The 19,111-nt window shown below is 47.6% G+C and overlaps 1 pseudogene; it reads right to left on the bottom strand.

The window, feature by feature from the left end:
- Positions 1 to 1,082: 1,082 nt before the first annotated feature.
- Positions 1,083 to 18,271, bottom strand: LOC120042719 (annotated as a pseudogene).
- Positions 18,272 to 19,111: the final 840 nt, after the last annotated feature.

Genomic DNA, 19,111 nt, shown 5'->3' with positions numbered 1-19,111 from the left:
GTCTGTGTCGAACTGCTTTGCTTTATCTTGACCAGGTCGCAGTTGTAAATGAGAACTTGTTCTCAACTGGCCTACCTGGTTAAATAAAGGTGAAATAACACTATCTAGATCTATATCATGAGATCCTTATCCACAAATCAGTAAATTCTTTGAAATTGTTTTATGTCGCGTTTATATTTTTGTTCAGTCAGTCACTTCAGTTTAAAGAACTATTCCTTTAAAAAAATTACAATTAAAATCAGTGTAAGCAGGTGGTTCTAGTCTTTCCCTTATCTGGTGTTAAAATCCCTGATTAATCCACCAATCCTCTAGATCAGCTTTTCCCTCGGTCCTCAGGACCCCCAAGAGATGCCCGTTTTGTTTTGGCCCTTCAAACTACACAGCTGAATCAACTGAATCAACTGAATCAACTAAATCAACTAAATCAAGCCTTGATCATTTGAATCAGCTGTGTAGTGTGAAGGCCAAAAACAAAACGGGCACACTCTTGGGGGTCCTGAGGACCGACGTTGGGAAAAGCTGATCTAGAGGATTCTGAAAATTGTTATCAACAGCAGGTGAAATAAACAAAAAAACAATCCTTGTTTTTCAGAAATAAATCCATTTTAATCTGTTTGTCATCATCAAGGTTTTCCAGCCAGCCATCTGTTCCATAGTGGGGGGGGGGGGGGGACTATACCAAGTGTCAATATGCCCTGGGGGGGGGGGGGGGGGGCTGAGTAAAAAATAACACAACGTACACAATGGGGTCAGGTCACATGACAGGGGTTAAAGGTCACTCACATCACACACGAGGTTGTGTCTGTTCGTGTGTGTAGTGTGCACGCTTCAGTCGTGTGCGCCTGCTTCTGTGTGTGTGTGTGTGTGAGAGAGAGTGTGAGTGTGAGTGTGAGTGTGAGAGTGTGTGTGTGAGAGTGTGAGTGTGTGTGTGAGAGTGTGTGTGTGAGAGTGTGTGTGTGAGAGTGTGAGTGTGAGTGTTGTGTGTGTGTGTGTGTGTGTGAGTGTGTGTGTGTGTGGCTCTGGGTACAGTTTCCCGTAGGTCCAGAACTAGAATCAGCTCCCTCCCCCAATCCTTTTTCATCCGTCTAATCCAGGAAGTAGACTTTATAGGCCTTGTTCATCTGTTCCAGGAAGATGAACGTGAGGACGGTGTGAGGTCCCAGTCTGGCGTAGTATGGAGTGAAACCCTTCCACAGAGAGAAGAATCCTCATTACGGATTACCCTCGCCAACACGTCCTGTAGGGAGAGACAGAGAGACACCCTTCATTACAGATCACCCTGGTCAGGACGTCCTGTAGGGGGAGACAGAGAGAGACACCCTCATTACAGATCACCCTGGTCAGGACGTCCTGTAGGAGAGAGACAGAGAGACACCCTTCATTACAGATCACCCTGGTCAGGACGTCCTGTAGGGAGAGACAGAGAGAAAACCCTTCATTACAGAATCACCTGGTCAGGACGTCCGTAGGGGAGACAGAGAGAAACCCTTCATTACAGATCACCCTGGTCAGGACGTCCTGTAGGGGGAGACAGAGAGAAACCTTCATTACGGATCACCCTGGTCAGGAGACGTCCTGTACGGAGAGACAGAGAGAAACCCTTCATTACAGATCACCCTGGTCAGGACGTCTGTAGGGAGAGACAGAGAGACACCATTCATTACAGATCACCCTGGTCAGGACGTCCTGTAGGGAGAGACAGAGAGAAACCCGTCATTACAGATCACCCTGGACAGGACGTCCTGTAGGGGGAGACAGAGACACCATTCATTACGGATCACCTGGTCAGGACGTCCTGTAGGGAGAGACAGAGAGACACCCTTCATTACAGATCACCCTGGTCAGGACGTCCTGTAGGGAGAGACAGAGAGAAACAAAACAAATGTATTTATATTTGAGATTCTTCAAAGTAGCCACCCTTTGCCTTGATGACAGCTTTGCACACTCTTGGCTTCTCTCAACCAGCTTCATGAGGTAGTCACCTGGAATGCATTTCAATTAACAGGTGTGCCTTGTTTAAAGTTAATTTGTGGAATTCCTTTCCTTCTTAATGAGTTTGAGCCAATCAGTTTTTTGGTTGTTACAAGGTAGGGGTGGTATACAGAAGACAGCCCTATTGGTAAAAGACCAAGTCCATATTATGGCAAGGAACAGCTCAAATAAGCAAAGAGAAACGACAGTCCATCATTACTTTAAGACATGTAGGTCAGTCAATCCGGACAAGTCAAGTGTAGTCGTAAAAAAGCGCTGTGATGAAACTGGCTCTCATGAGGACGCACAGGAAAGGAAGACCCAGGTACCTCTGCTGCAGAGGATAAGTTCATTAGAGGTACCAGCCTCAGAAATTGCAGCCCAAATAAATGCTTCACAGAGTTCAAGTAACAGACACATCAACTGTTCAGAGGAGATGAGTGAATCAGGCCTTCATGGTCGAATTGCTGCAAAGAAACCAATACTAAAGGAACACCAATAAGAAGAAGAGACTTGCTTGGGCAAGAAACACGAGCAATGGACATTAGACCGGTGGAAATTTGTCCTTTTGGTCTGAAATCCAAATTGTATACCACCCGCCTTGTCTGAGATGCAGAGTAGGTGAACAGATGATCTCTGCATGTGTGGTTCCACCGTGAAGCATGGAGGAGGAGGTGTGAAGGTGTTGGGGGCTTTGCTGGTGACACTGTCTGTGATTTATTCAAAGCACACTTAACCAGCCATGGCTACCACAGCATTTACTGCTATATTGTATTTACTTCGCCCCATGGCCTTTTTTTTGCCTTCACCTCCCTTATCTCACCTCATTTGCTCACATTGTACACAGACTTATTTTTCTACTGTATTATTTGACGTATGTTTGTTTTACTCCATGTGTAACTCTGTGTAGTCTGTGTCACACTGCTTTGCTTTATCTTGACCAGGTCGCAGTTGTAAATGAGAACTTGTTCTCAACTGGCCTACCTGGTTAAATAAAGGTTAAATATTTTTTTTAGTTACAGTCTTGTTCCATCGCTGCAACTCCGTACGAACTCGGGAGAGGCGAAGGTCGAGAGCCATGCATCCTCCTAAACACAAACAAGCTGCACTGCTTCTTGACACAACACTTAACCCAGAAACCAGCCGCACCAACGGTGTGGAGGAAACACAGGGCAGTGTCAGCCTGCACTGGGCCCGGCCCGCCACAGGAGTCACTAGGGCAATCAGCCTGCACTGGGCCCGGCCCGCCAAGGAGTCACTAGGGCAATGTCAGCCTGCACTGGGCCGGCCCGCCACAGGAGTCGCAGTGCGATGAGACAAGGAGTTCCTGCCGGCCAAACCCTCCCCAACCCGGACGACGCTGGGCACAAATGTGTCTCCCGGTCGCGGCCGGCTGTGACAGAGCCTGGACTCGAACCCAGAAATCTCTAGTGGCACAGCGATGCCTTGGACCAGCGCCACTCGGGAAGCCTTATTTCATAGTTTTGAGTCTTACTATTATTCTACAAAATAAAGAAAAACCCTGGAATGAGTAGGTGTGTAAACTTGTGACTGGTACTGTATATGAATAATATACATCTTATATATGAAGTGATAATGCCCGAGAAGTCGGTGTTGGAGGAATATTGGCACGGGTGTTGTTAGCCCGAGACGAAGCTTCACTTTCATACAACGGGTTACCAACATATTCAAATAATGGACATTTCATTAAAAATGTTATTTGAGGAATTGATTCATACCGTTTCATCCTTACAGAAACCGGTTGGTCTTTCATTCTATTGAGATGTAGTTATAACTCACCAGGCATTCTTAAAATTACAGAAACCGGTGGTCTTTCATTCTATTGGACTGTAGTTATAAATCACCAGGCCATTCTTAAACTTACAGAAACCGGTTGGTCTTTCATCTATTGGACTGTAGTTATAACTCACCAGGCCATTCTTAAACTTACAGAAAAACGGTTGGTCTTTCATTCTATTGGACTGTAGTTATAACTCACCAGGCCATCTTAAACTTACAGAAAACCGGTTGGTCTTTCATTCTATTGGCTGTAGTTATAAATCACCAGGCCATTCTTAAAACTACAGAAACCGGTTGGTCTTATTCTATTGGACTGTAGTTATAACTCACCAGGCCATTCTTAAACTCGGGTTCCATCGATCATTCTCATGTTCTGAATCCTGGTCTTGACGATGTCGACGGGCATGGACGCTGCCGTGGTTACCAGCCCGCTGATCATACTGGCACAGAAATGGAGGAAGATGCGTCCACAAAATACCCTGGGGGGGGGGGGGGAAGAGAAGGTATTTAAAATGAATGGATTGCTGTAGCAAACGCACCCTAACCCATCTAGGATACACACCCCAACTCGCCCCGGGGTCAGTTCTCCCAACCTGCCCCCGGGGTCAGTCTCCCAACCTGGTCAGTTCTCCCACCTGCCCCGGGGTCAGTTCCCAACCTGCCCCCGGGGTCAGTTCTCCCAACCTGCCCCCCGGGGTCAGTTCTCCCAACCTGCCCCCCGGGGTCAGTTCTCCCAACCTGCCCCCGGGTCAGTTCTCCACCTGGTCAGTTCTCCCAACACTGGTCAGTCTCCCAACCTGCCCCCGGGGTCAGTTCTCCCAACCTGGTCAGTTCTCCCAACCTGGTCAGTTCTCCCAACCTGGTCAGTTCTCCCAACCTGCCCCCGGGGTCAGTTCTCCCAACCTGGTAGTTCTCCCAACCTGGTTCAGTTCTCCCAACCTGCCCCCCGGGGTCAGTTTCCCACGGTCAGTTCTCCCAACCTGGTCAGTTCTCCCAACCTGCCCCCGGGGTCAGTTCTCCCAACCTGGTCAGTTCTCCCAAACTGCGTCAGTTCTCCCAACCTGACCCCGGGGTCAGTTCTCCCAACCTGCCCCCCGGGGTCAGTTCTCCCAACTGCCCCCCCGGGTCGTTCTCCCAACCGCCCCCGGGGTCAGTTCCCCCAACCTGCCCCCCGGGGTCAGTTTCCCAACCTGGTCAGTTCTCCCAACCTGGCGTATGTCAGTTCTCCAACCTGGTCAGTTCTCCCAACCTGCCCCCGGGGTCAGTTCTCCTGCTATATAAATAAACCATCGGTTGTTAAGAGCCTGTTTGCTCTGAGAGTAGGAGGGACAGAGGTCAAGGGGTTAGAGGTTACCTGTCTCTATAAGAGCCTTTTGCTCGAGAGTAGGAGGGACAGAGGTCAGGGGTTAGAGGTTACCTGTCTCTATAAGAGCTGTTTGCTCGAGAGTAGGAGGGAAAGAGTCAGGGGTTAGAGGTTACCTGTCTCTATAAGAGCCTGTTTGCTCTGAGAGTAGGAGGGACAGAGGTCAGGGGTTAGTGGTTACCTGTCTCTATAAGAGCCTGTTTGCTCTGAGAGTAGGAGGGACAGAGGTCAGGGGTTAGAGGTTACCTGTCTCTATAAGAGCCTGTTTGCTCTGCGAGTAGGAGGGACGAGATCAGGGGTTAGAGGTTACCTGTCTCATAAGAGCCTGTTGCTCTGAGAGTAGGAGGGACAGAGGTCAGGGGTTAGAGGTTACCTGTCTCTATAAGAGCCTGTTTGCTCTGAGAGTAGGAGGGAAAGAGGTCAGGGGTTAGAGGTTACCTGTCTCTATAAGAGCCTGTTTGCTCTGAGAGTAGGAGGGACAGAGGTCAGGGGTTAGAGGTTACCTGTCTCTATAAGAGCTGTTTGCTCTGAGAGTAGGAGGGACAGAGGTCAGGGGTTAGAGGTTACCTGTCTCTATAAGAGCCTGTTTGCTCTGAGAGTAGGAGGGACAGAGGTCAGGGGTTAGAGGTTACTGTCTCTATAAGAGCCGTTTGCTCTGAGAGTAGGAGGGAAAGAGGTCAGGGGTTAGAGGTTACCTGTCTCTATAAGAGCCGTTTGCTCTGAGAGTAGGAGGACAGAGGTCAGGGGTTAGAGGTTACCTGTCTCTATAAGAGCCTGTTTGCTAGAGGTAGGAGGGACAGAGGTCAGGGGTTAGAGGTTACCTGTCTCTATAAGAGCCTGTTTGCTCTGAGAGTAGGAGGGACAGAGGTCAGGGGTTAGAGGTACCTGTCTCTATAAGAGCCTGTTTGCTCTGAGAGTAGGAGGGACAGAGGTCAGGGGTTAGAGGTTACCTGTCTCTATAAGAGCCTGTTTGCTCTGAGAGTAGGAGGGACAGAGGTCAGGGGTAGAGGTTACCTGTCTCTATAAGAGCCTGTTTGCTCTGAGAGTAGGAGGGACAGAGGTCAGGGGTTAGAGGTTACCTGTTCTATAAGAGCTGTTTGCTCTGAGAGTAGGAGGGACAGAGGGTCAGGGTTAGAGGTTACCTGTCTCTATAAGAGCCTGTTTGCTCTGAGAGTAGGAGGGACAGAGGTCAGGGGTAGAGGTTACCTGTCTCTATAAGAGCCTGTTTGCTCTGAGAGTAGGAGGGACAGAGGTCAGGGGTTAGAGGTTACCTGTCTCTATAAGAGCCTGTTTGCTCTGAGAGTAGGAGGCCAGCTGGGCAGCGTTGACCAATACAGCACGGGCCATGGTGGGAATACACCCCTGAGGAACACAACACATTGTTTTTGTAAGCTCAGCTCTCTGAGGTCTGGAGGCCACCTTCTATCGCTGGGAAAAACATCTCTCAACATCAGCTGACATGGGCTAGTTGATCTGCACATTTCTGACAAGTTATAAACAGTGGTATAGTAACAGTGGTTATAGTAGCAGTGGTATAGTAACAGTGTATGTAACAGTGGTATAGTAACAGTGGTATAGTAGCAGTGGTATAGTAGCAGTGGTATAGTAGCAGAGGGTATAGTAACAGTGTATAGTAACAGTGGTTATAGAGAGTGGTATAGTAACGTGGTATAGTAACAGTGGTATAGTAGAACAGTGGTATAGTAGTAGTATAGTAAACAGTGGTATGTAGAGTGGTATAGTAACAGTGGTATAGTAACAGTGGTATAGTGGTAGTATAGTAGCAGTGGTATAGTAACAGTGGTATAGTAGCAGTGGTATAGTAACAGTGGTATAGTAGCAGTGGTATAGTGGTAGTACAGTAACAGTGGTATAGTAACAGGTATAGTAGTATAGTAACAGTGGTATAGTAACATTGGTATAGTAACAGCGGTATAGTGGTAGTATAGTAACAGTGGTATAGTAACAGTGGTATAGTGGTAGTATCGTAACAGTGGTATAGTAACAGTGGTATAGTAGCAGTGGTTTATAGTAGCAGTGGTATAGTAGCAGTGGTATAGTGGTAGTGGTATAGTGGTAGTATAGTAACAGTGGAATAGTAAACCGGCTATAGTAACCACCCTGGTATAGTAACCGTGGTATAGTAACCGTGGTATAGTAACACGTGGTATAGTAACAGTAGTATAGTAAGTTGTATAGTAGCAGCGTTTATAGTGGTAGTATAGTAACAGTGGTATAGTAACCGTGGTATAGTAGCAGGTGGTATAGTGGTAGTACAGTAACAGCGGTATAGTAAGTGGTTAGTAGTATAGTAACAGTAGTATAGTAACTTGGTATAGTAGCAGCGGATATAGTGGTAGTATAGTAACAGTGGTATAGTAACAGTGGTATAGTCGCAGCTGGTATAATGTAGTATTAGTAACAGTGGTATAGTAACAGTGGTATAGTGGTAGATCGTACCAGTGGTATAGAACAGTGGTTATAGTGGTAGTATAGTAACGGGTATAGTAACAGTGGTATAGTAGCAGTGGTATAGTAACAGTGACTGGTATAGAAACAGTGGTATAGTGGTAGTATAGTAGCAGTGGTATAGAAACAGTGGTTATAGTGGTAGTATAGTAAACCGTAGTTATAGAAACAGTGTATAGAAACACTGGTATAGAAACATGGTATAGAACAGTGGTATTAGCAACAGTGGTATAGCAACAGTGGTTATAGCAACAGTGGTATAGTGGTAGTATAGTAACAGTGGTATAGTACAGTGGTATAGTGGTAGTATAGTAGCGGTTGGTATAGTAGCGGTGGTTATAGTAGCGGTGGTATAGTAACAGTCGGTAGTATAGTAACAATGGTATAGTAACAGTGGTATAGTGGGTAGTATAGTAGCGGTGTATAGTAGCGGTGGATACTAACAGTGGTGGTATACTAACAGTGTGGTATATAACAGTGGTGGTATTACTAACAGTGGTGGTTATACTACTGTGGTATACTAACAGTGGGTATAGTTACATGGTTATAGTAACAGTGGTAGTATACTAACAGTGGTGGTAATAGTAACAGCGGTAGTATAGTAGCAGTGGTTGTAGAATATAGTAACAGTGGTCAGTAGTAGTAGAAGTGGTAGTATAGTAACAGTGGTATAGTAACAGTGGTAGTATAGTAACAGTGGTAGTATAGTAACAGTGCGAGTATAGTAAACATGGTGTTAGTAACAGAGCTATAGTAACGTGGTAGTATAGAACCGTCGTAGTATAGTAACGTGGTAGTATAGTAACCGTGGTAGTATAGTAACGTGGTAGTATGTAACCGTGGTATAGTAACCGTTTGTAGATAAACAGTGGGGTATAGTAACAGTGGTGGTATAGTAAACAGTGGTATAGCGGTAGTATTAGGAGCAGTGGTATAGTAAACAGTGCGATAGTAACAGTGGTAGTATAGTACAATGGTATAGTACAGTGCTTTAGTAACAGGGTAGTATAGTAACAATGGTACAGTAACAGTGGTAGTATAGTAAACAGTGGTGGTTATACTAACAGTGGTCGTATAGTAACAGTGGTATAGCGGTAGTATAGAGCAGTGGGTATAAGTTAGCAGTGGTATAGTAGCAGTGGTATAGTAACAGTGGTATAGTAACAGTGGTATAGTAACAGGTATAGTAGCAGTGGTATAGTAAGGTAAGTAACAGTGGTATAGTAGCAGGGTATAGTAGCAGTGGTATAGAACAGTGGTATAGTAGCAGTGGTATAGTAGCAGTGGTATAGTAGCAGTGGTATAGTAACAGTGGTATAGTAGCAGGGTATAGTAACAGTGGTATAGTAACAGTTGTATAGTAACAGTTGGTATAGTAAACAGTGGTATAGTAACAGTGGTATAGTAACAGTGGTATAGTAACAGTGGTATAGAACAGTGGTATAGTAACAGTGGTATAGACAGTGGTTATAGTAGCAGTGGTATAGAACAGTGGTATAGTAGCAGTGGTATAGTGCAGTGGTATAGTAGCAGTGGTATAGGAGCTGTGGTATAGTAATAGTAAAGAAGTATATTTTTAGTAGATAGTAATATTTATTAAGTATAGTAATAGTAGAGAATTCATTGGTAGTTGTAGTATATGTATTAGTAGTATAGAAATATAGTATATTTAGTAGACTATATAAATAGTATAGTAGTAGTGATAATATCTTACCCCCATAGTGTGGTGACAACCTCTTCTTTAGTCTTCTGTAGTATAGTAGTATAGTAGTAGTATAGTAGTAGTATCTTACCCTCCATAGTGTGGTGACCCCCTTTCTTTAGTCATGCTTAGTATAGTAGTATAGTGTAGTTGTAGTAGTAGTATAGTAGTATCTTACCCTCCACAGTGTGGTGACCCCTCTTCTTTAGTCATTCTGTAGTATAGTAGTAGTTGTGGTATAGTGTAGTATAGTAGTTATCTTACCCTCCACAGTGTGTGACCCCTCTTCTTTAGTGATTCTGTAGTTAGTAGTAGTTGTGGTATAGTAGTAGATAGTAGTATCTTACGTCCACAGTGTGGTGACCCCCTCTTCTTTAGTCATTTGTAGTATAGTAGTAGTTGTGGTATAGTAGTAGTATAGTAGTATCTTACGCCCACAGTGTGGTGACCCTCTTCTTAGTCATTCTGTAGTATAGTAGTAGTTGTGGTATAGTAGTAGTATAGTAGTATAGTAGTATCTTACCCTCCAGTGTGGTGACCCCTCTTCTTTAGTCATTCTGTGTTAGTAGTAGTTATAGTAGTACAGTACATCTTACCCTCCACAGCGTGGTGACCCCTCTTCTTTAGTGATTCTGTCGTATAGTATGTTGTGGTATAGTAGTAGATAGTAGTAGTTGTAGTATATAGTAGTGTGGTATTGTAGTAGTATAGTAGTATCTTACCCTCCATAGTGTGGTGACCCCCTCTTCTTTAGTGATTTCTGGCCAGAGCACTTGAACACATTAAATAGCCTCTCTTCTGGTCTGCAGGGAGACTGGAAAGAGGAAATGACACAATTAGACCATCATTTAACTCCTCTGTTACCACTGTTCATCCTCTGTCTCACACCCCCCTCCCTCCCTCCCTCTCACCGTCCGTCAGCGGTCACCCTCCCTCCCTCCCTCTCACCGTCCGTGGTCACCCTCCCTCCCTCCCTCTCACCGTCCGTGGTCACCCTCCCTCCCTCCTCTCACCGTCCGTGGTCAACCTCCCTCCCTCCCTCTCACCGTCCGTCAGTGGTCACCCTCCCTCTCACCGTCCGTCAGTGGTCACCCTCCCTCTCACCGTCCGTCAGTGGTCACCCTCCCTCTCACCGTCCTGCAGCGGTTCACCCTCCCTCTCACCGTCCGTCAGCGGTCACCCTCCCTCCCTCCGTCCCTCTCACCGTCCGTCCGTGGTCACCCTCCTCTCTCACCGTCCGTCAGCGGTCAACCTCCCTCCCTCCCTCGTCCTCTCCACCGTCCGTCGTGGTCACCCTCCCTCCCTTCACCGTCCGTGGTCACCCTCCCTCCCCCTCTCAACGTCGTGGTCACCCTCCCTCCCTCCCTCCTCACCGTCCGTGGTCACCCTCCCTCCAGTCCCTCCCTCTCACCGTCCGTCAGTGGTCACCCTCCCTCTCAACCGTCCGTCAGCGGTCATCTGATCAAGGCGACTTCAGCAGGTGTTCCAACGAAGGTCGGTTGCTCCAGCGTCATACCAATCAGAGCCTTCATGAGGAAGCTGGGCGGAGTCCCGTCCTGTCCCGTCATCTTCTCAAACAACAACCGTGTAGATACCTAACCTCGTTGTGGTGTAGGTAGCCTGGCGGAGCAGACCTCTGACAGGCTAGAAACCACATCATGATGTAGATACCTAACCAACACCATGTTGGTAGCCTGGCGGACTGAATTAGTATAATAGTAGGTTGTATTATCGTAATAGTAGTATTGTAACAGTATAGTAATATTGGATGATACCTGTTTTTATCTTGGACAGAGGAATTATAAACAGACTTTTTCCGACATAACTTAGATACAGGAGATCCTATTGTATGGGATACTTTAAATGTGCCTTTAGATGCCATGCAATTCAATAGTCATCTCTAAAAACAGCAGCAATTTGGGTCAAAAGGGTCATATTAACAGAGGAAAATGAAGGACTAAGAGTACACATACAGTTGAAGTCTGAAGTTTACAACACTTAGGTTGGAGTCATTAAATCTCGTTTTTAAACCACCCACAAATCTACTTGTGGTATGACACAAGTCGTTTTCCTACAATTGTTACAGACAGATTATTTCACTGTATCACATCCAGTGGGTCAGAAGTTTACTACACTAAGTTGACTGTGCCTTTAAACAGCTTGGAAAATTCCAGAAATTATGCTATGGCTTTAGAAGCTTCTGATAGGCTAATTAACATCATTTGAGTCAATTGGAGGTGTACTGTGGATGTATTTCAGGCCTACCTTCAAACTCAGTGCTCTTTGCTTGACATGGGAAATCAAAAGAAATCAGCCAAGACCTCAGAAAAACCCAGAAAAAAATGTAGACTGTAGAAATGTAGAGAAATGTAAAATGTAGGATGTGAAGAAAAAGGGGGAGGCTTGAAGCCAAAGAACACCATCCCAACAACGTGAAGCACGGGGGTGGCAGCATCATGTTGTGGGGGTGTTTGCTGCAGGGGGACTGGTGCTCTTCACAAAATAGGTGACATCATGAGGAAGGGTAATTGTGTGGATATATTGAAGCAACATCTCAAGACATCAGTCAGGAAGTTAATTCTTGGTCGCAAATGGATCTTCCAAATGACAATGACCCCCAAGCATAATTCCAAAGTTGGGGCCAAATAGCTTAAGGACACAAAGTCAAGGTATTGGAGTGGCATCACAAGTCCTGACCTCAATTCTATAGAAAATGTATGGGCAGAACTGAAAAAGTGTGCGAGCAAGGAGGCCTACAAACCTGACTCACTTACACCAGCTCTGTCAGGAGGAATGGGCCAAAATTCACCCAACTTATTGCTTGTGGAAGGCTACCCAGAAAGTTTGACCTCAAGTTAAACACTTTAAAAGGCAATGCTACCAAATACTAATTGAGTGTATGTAAACTTCTGACCCACTGGGAATGTGATGAAAGAAATAAAAGCTGAAATAAATCATTCTCTCTACTATATTCTGACATTTCACATTCTTCAAATAAAGTGGTGATCCAACTGACCTAAAACAGGGAATTTTTACTAGGATTAAATGTCAGGAATTGTGAAAAAGTGAGTTAAAATGGATTTGGCTAGGGGTATGTAAACTTCTGACTTCAACTGTAGATTACAATAAAAAACTGCACCATAGGAGGCACAGAGTAAATTTGAGGAAAAACCAAAAGAAAATGGAGGAACTTAAAGATACAGTGTAATATATATAAAAATAAAGCAAACTTGATGGAATACGGGGGAAAATGAACAAAGTGCCAGTATATGTGTATTAGTAGCATAGTAGTATTGGTTGCATAGCGCAGTACCGAGAGAGCTATGTTGCTAGCATGCCTATGACACCAACCCTAACTCTTAGGCCCCAGAGAGAGAGAGCTATGCTGCTAGCATGCTATGACACCAACCCTAACTCTTAGGCCCCAGAGAGAGAGCTATGCTGCTAGATGCATGAACCAACCCTAACTCTTAGGCCCCAGAGAGAGAGCTATGCTGCTAGCATGCTATGACACCAACCCTAACTCTTAGGCCCCAGAGAGAGAGAGCTATGCTGCTAGCATGCTATGACACCAACCCTAACTCTTAGGCCCCAGAGAGAGAGCTATGCTGCTAGCATGCTATGACACCAACCCTAACTCTTAGGCCCAGAGAGAGAGCTATGCTGCTAGCATGCTATGACACCAACCCTAACTCTTAGGCCCCAGAGAGAGAGCTATGCTGCTAGCATGCTATGACACCAAACCTACTCTTAGGCCCCAGAGAGAGAGAGCTATGCTGCTAGCATTCTATGACACCAAACCCTAACTCTTAGGCCCCCGAGAGAGAGCTATGCTGCTAGCATGCTATGAAACCAACCCTAATCTTAGGCCCCAGAGAGAGAGCTATGCTGCTAGCATGCTATGACACCAACCCTAACTCTTAGGCCCCAGAGAGAGAGCTATGCTGCTAGCATGCTATGACACCAACCCGAATCTCTAGGCCCCAGAGAGAGAGAGCTATGCTGCTAGCATGCTATGACACCAACCCTAACTCTTAGGCCCCAGAGAGAGAGCTATGCTGCTAGCATGCTATGACACCAACCCTAACTCTTAGGCCCCAGAGAGAGAGCTATGCTGCTAGCATGCTATGACACCAACCCTAACTCTTAGGCCCCAGAGAGAGAGCTATGCTGCTAGCATGCTATGACACCAACCCTAACTCTTAGGCCCCAGAGAGAGAGCTATGCTGCTAGCATGCTATGACACCAACCCTAACTCTTAGGCCCCAGAGAGAGAGCTATGCTGCTAGCATGCTATGAACCAACCCTAACTCTTAGGCCCCAGAGAGAGAGCTATGCTGCTAGCATGCTATGACACCAACCCTAACTCTTAGGCCCCAGAGAGAGAGAGAGAGCTATGCTGCTAGCATGCTATGACACCAACCCTAACTCTTAGGCCCCAGAGAGAGAGCTATGCTGCTAGCATTGCTATGACACCAACCCTAACTCTTAGGCCCCCGAGAGAGAGCTATGCTGCTAGCATGCTATGACACCAACCCTAACTCTTAGGCCCCAGAGAGAGAGCTATGCTTGCTAGCATGCTATGACACCACCCCTAACTCTTAGGCCCCAGAGAGAGAGCTATGCTGCTAGCATGCTATGACACCAACCCTAACTCTTAGGCCCAGAGAGAGAGAGCTATGCTGCTAGCATGCTATGACACCAAACCCTAACTCTTAGGCCCCAGAGAAGAGAGAGCTATGCTTCTAGCATGCTATGACACCAACCCTAACTCTTAGGCCCCAGAGAGAGAGCTATGCTGCTAGCATGCTATGACACCAACCCTAACTCTTAGGCCCCAGAGAGGAAGAGAGCTATGCTTGCTAGCATGGCTATGACACCAACCCTAACTCTTAGGCCCCAGAGAGAGAGCTATGGCTGCTAGCATGCTATGACACCAACCCTAACTCTTAGGCCCCAGAGAGAGAGCTATGCTGCTAGGCATGCTATGACACCAACCCTAACTCTTAGGCCCAGAGAGAGAGCTATGCTGCTAGCATGCTATGACCACCAAACCCGATCTCTTAGGCCCCAGAGAGAGAGAGCTATGCTGCTAGCATGCTATGACACCAACCCTAACTCTTAGGCCCCAGAGAGAGAGCTATGCTGCTAGCATGGCTATGACACCAACCCTAACTCTTAGGCCCCAGAGAGAGAGCTATGCTGCTAGCATGCTATGACACCAACCCTAACTCTTAGGCCCCAGAGAGAGAGCTATGCTGCTAGCATGCTATGACACCAACACTAACTCTTAGGCCCAGAGAGAGAGCTATGCTGCTAGCATGCTATGACACCAACCCTAACTCTTAGGCCCCAGAGAGAGAGCTATGCTGCTAGCATGCTATGGACACCAACCCTAACTCTTAGGCCCCAGAGAGAGAGCTATGCTGCTAGCATGCTATGACACCAACCCTAACTCTTAGGCCCCAGAGAGAGAGCTATGCTGCTAGCATGCCTATGACACCAACCCTAACTCTTAGGCCCCAGAGAGAGAGAGCTATGCTGCTAGCATGCTATGACACCAACCCTAACTCTTAGGCCCCAGAGAGAGAGAGCTATGCTGCTAGCATGCTATGACACCAACCCTAACTCTTAGGCCCCAGAGAGAGAGAGCTATGCTGCTAGCATGCTATGACACCAACCCTAACTCTTAGGCCCCAGAGAGAGAGCTATGCTGCTAGCATGCTATGACACCAACCCTAACTCTTAGGCCCCAGAGAGAGAGCTATGCTGCTAGCATGCTATGAAACCAACCCTAACTCTTAGGCCCCAGAGAGAGAGAGCTATGCTGCTAGCATGCTATGACACCAACCCTAACTCTTAGGCCCCAGAGAGAGAGCTATGCTGCTAGCATGCTATGACACCAACCCTAACTCTTAGGCCCCAGAGAGAGAGAGCTATGCTGCTAGCATTCTATGACACCAACCCTAACTCTTAGGCCCCAGAGAGAGAGCTATGCTGCTAGCATGCTATGAAACCAACCCTAACTCTTAGGCCCCAGAGAGAGAGCTATGCTGCTAGCATGCTATGACACCAACCCTAACTCTTAGGCCCCAGAGAGAGAGCTATGCTGCTAGCATGCTATGACACCAACCCGAACTCTTAGGCCCCAGAGAGAGAGCTATGCTGCTAGCATGCTATGAAACCAACCCTAACTCTTAGGCCCCAGAGAGAGAGCTATGCTGCTAGCATGCTATGACACCAACCCTAACTCTTAGGCCCCAGAGAGAGAGCTATGCTGCTAGCATGCTATGACACCAACCCTAACTCTTAGGCCCCAGAGAGAGAGCTATGCTGCTAGCATGGTACGACACCAACATGCATTTCTGTATCCTTGTCAGATGGCTACAGCATCTGCTATCAGGGCTTTATGGGTGGTACCTAAGGGGACCAAGCCCGCACTACCGTACCTCATTGCCCTTCTCAATAAAACGTTGCAATATTGATCATTTATTTGGCCAAGACGCGCGCCAACAGAAAGACGATCTCAGATAAAGGAAGGAGAGAAACAGCGCCACTCTGTCTCCGTATGTGTAGACCATGTATCTGATGCTGTCTGCAGGAGGGGAATCTCCATAGGAGGAGCAGGGTAGCTGACTATTCAGCAGTCTGATGGTCTGAGGGTAGAAGTTATTGGCCAGTCTGACAGTTTTAGCCATGATGCTCCTGTACTGCACACATCTGAGTGATGGTAGCAGGGAGAACAGGCCGTGTCTCGGGTGGCTGGTCCTTGATGATCTTCTAGATGGTAGCAGGGAGAACAGGCCATGTCTCGGGTGGCTGGTCCTTGATGATCTTCTAGATGGTAGCAGGGAGAACAGGCCATGTCCCGGGTGGCTGGTCCTTGATGATCTTCTAGATGGTAGCAGGGAGAACAGGCCATGTCTCGGGTGGCTGGTCCTTGATGATCTTCTAGATGGTAGCAGGGAGAACAGGCCGTGTCTCGGGTGGCTGGTCCTTTATGATCTTCTGGATGGTAGTAGGGTGAACAGGCCGTGGCTCGGGTGGCTGAGGTCCTTGATGATCTTCTGGATGGTAGCAGGGTGAACAGGCCGTAGCTCGGGTGGCTGAGGTCCTTGATGATCTTCTAGATGGTAGCGGGGTGAACAGGCCGTGGCTCGGGTGGCTGAGGTCCTTGATGATCTTCTAGATGGTAGCGAGGTGAACAGGCCGTGGCTCGGGTGGCTGGTCCTTGATGATGTTCTAGATGGTAGCGAGGTGAACAGGCCATGGCTCGGGTGGCTGGTCCTTGATGATCTTCTAAATGGTAGCGAGGTGAACAGGCCATGGCTCGGGTGGCTGGTCCTTGATGATCTTCTAAATGGTAGCGAGGTGAACAGGCCATGGCTCGGGTGGCTGGTCCTTGATGATCTTCTAAATGGTAGCGAGGTGAACAGGCCATGGCTCGGGTGGCTGGTCCTTGATGATCTTCTAGATGGTAGCGAGGTGAACAGGCCGTGTCTCGGGTGGCTGGTCCTTGATGATCTTCTAGATGGTAGCGAGGTGAACAGGCCATGTCTCGGGTGGCTGGTCCTTGATGATGTTCTAGATGGTAGCGAGGTGAACAGGCCATGGCTCGGGTGGCTGGTCCTTGATGATCTTCTAGATGGTAGCAGGGTGAACAGGCCGTAGCTCGGGTGGCTGGTCCTTGATGATCTTCTAGATGGTAGCAGGGTGAACAGGCCGTAGCTCGGGTGGCTGGTCCTTGATGATCTTCTAGATGGTAGCGGGGTGAACAGGCCATGGCTCGGGTGGCTGGTCCTTGATGATGTTCTAAATGGTAGCGAGGTGAACAGGCCATGGCTCGGGTGGCTGGTCCTTGATGATCTTCTAGATGGTAGCGGGGTGAACAGGGAGTGGCTCGGGCTGCTGGTCCTTGATGATCTTCTAGATGGTAGCGAGGTGAACAGGCCATGGCTCGGGTGGCTGGTCCTTGATGATCTTCTAGATGGTAGCGAGGTGAACAGGCCATGGCTCGGGTGGCTGGTCCTTGATGATCTTCTAGATGGTAGTGGGGTGAACAGGGAGTGGCTCGGGTGGCTGGTCCTTGATGATCTTCTAGATGGTAGCGAGGTGAACAGGCCATGGCTCGGGTGGCTGGTCCTTGATGATCTTCTAGATGGTAGTGGGGTGAACAGGCCGTGGCTCGGGTGGCTGAGGTCCTTGATGATCTTCTAGATGGTAGTGAGGTGAACAGGCCATGGCTCGGGTGGTTGGTCCTTGATGATCTTCTAGATGGTAGTGGGGTGAACAGGCCATGTCTCGGGTGGCTGAGGTCCTTGATGATCTTCTGGATGGTAGCAGGGTGAACAGGCCGTAGCTCGGGTGGCTGAGGTCCTTGATGATCTTCTAGATGGTAGTGAGGTGAACAGGCCATGGCTCGGGTGGTTGGTCCTTGATGATCTTCTAGATGGTAGTGGGGTGAACAGGCCATGTCTCGGGTGGCTGAGGTCCTTGATGATCTTCTGGATGGTAGCAGGGTGAACAGGCCGTAGCTCGGGTGGCTGAGGTCCTTGATGACCTTCCTGTGACACAGAGATGCTGTAGGTGTCCTGGAGGGCAGGCTGAACGTAGCACCCTCTAAAGAGCCTTTCAGTCAACGGTGGTGGAGTTGGCGTACCAGACTGTGGAGTTGGCGTACCAGACTGTGGAGTTGGCGTACCAGACTGTGGAGTTGGCGTACCAGACTGTGGAGTTGGCGTACCAGACTGTGGAGTTGGCGCACCAGACTGTGGAGTTGGCGTACCAGACTGTGGAGTTGGCGTACCAGACTGTGGAGTTGGCGTACCAGACTGTGATGCAGCCCAACAGTATGATCTCGATGGTTCTCCTGTAGAACAATGTGAGGGCCCTCGGGATAGGCCGAAATACTTCAGCCTCCTGAGATTGAAGAGTCACTGTCGTACCTTCTTCACTACGATGTCCATGTGGTTAGACCATTTCAGGCTGTAAGTGATGTGTACGCCAAGGAACTTGATGTTTTTGACCGTCTCCACGGCAGCCGCGTTGATGAGGATGGGGGCGTTTCCAGTCTGGTACCTCCTGAAGTCCACAATTTACTACCTCCTCCCTGTAGGCTCTCGTCGTCGTTGTTGGGGGAGTTATCAGGGTAGTGATGGAGTCTAGGTGTGCCTCATGATGGGGCGCAGGTGTGGTAATGAGGGTTGCCAGGTGTGGTAATGAGGGTTGGCAGGTGTGGTAATGTGGGTTGCCAGGTGTGGTAATGTGGGTTGCCAGGTGTGGTAATAAGGGTTGCCAGGTGTGGTAATAAGGGTTGCCAGGTGTGGTAATGAGGGTTGCCAGGTGTGGTAATGATGGTTGGCAGGTGTGTGTAATTTAGGGTTGCCAGGACCGGTGGTTAGTAGACTGGTGACGTCGAGCGGGAGTAGATGTGACAATCATAAATAGGACTGTTGGAGTTATGTCACACATCCAGCTAACAAAAAATATGGAAATGTCTGCTCTACCCAAAATTACAACCAACTAATTGCAGCATTACCACAAAAATGGAAGAGGCGAGTAGAAGGGGGGAAAGTTGTCCGTCGGCCCTGCATTAAAGACCAAAATTGTGATAAACAAAAAAATGTATACCAGTTTCATTTAACAATCAAAAAATATAGATTGCAAAATAGTTGGGAAAAGATTCCATGGTACATGGTTTATGAACTGACACACAAAACAATGGATTTAAAACTTAGTTTTTACATTTAAATGATTATAGAAAATTCTTGTAACCAATAGAATGTTATATATATGGGGGATACAAC

The sequence above is a fragment of the Salvelinus namaycush genome, unplaced genomic scaffold, assembly GCF_016432855.1.
Source record: "Salvelinus namaycush isolate Seneca unplaced genomic scaffold, SaNama_1.0 Scaffold753, whole genome shotgun sequence".
Taxonomy (NCBI): domain Eukaryota; kingdom Metazoa; phylum Chordata; class Actinopteri; order Salmoniformes; family Salmonidae; genus Salvelinus; species Salvelinus namaycush.
The sequence above is the reverse complement of the archived record's forward strand: the minus strand, read 5'-3'. Positions and strand labels throughout refer to the sequence as shown.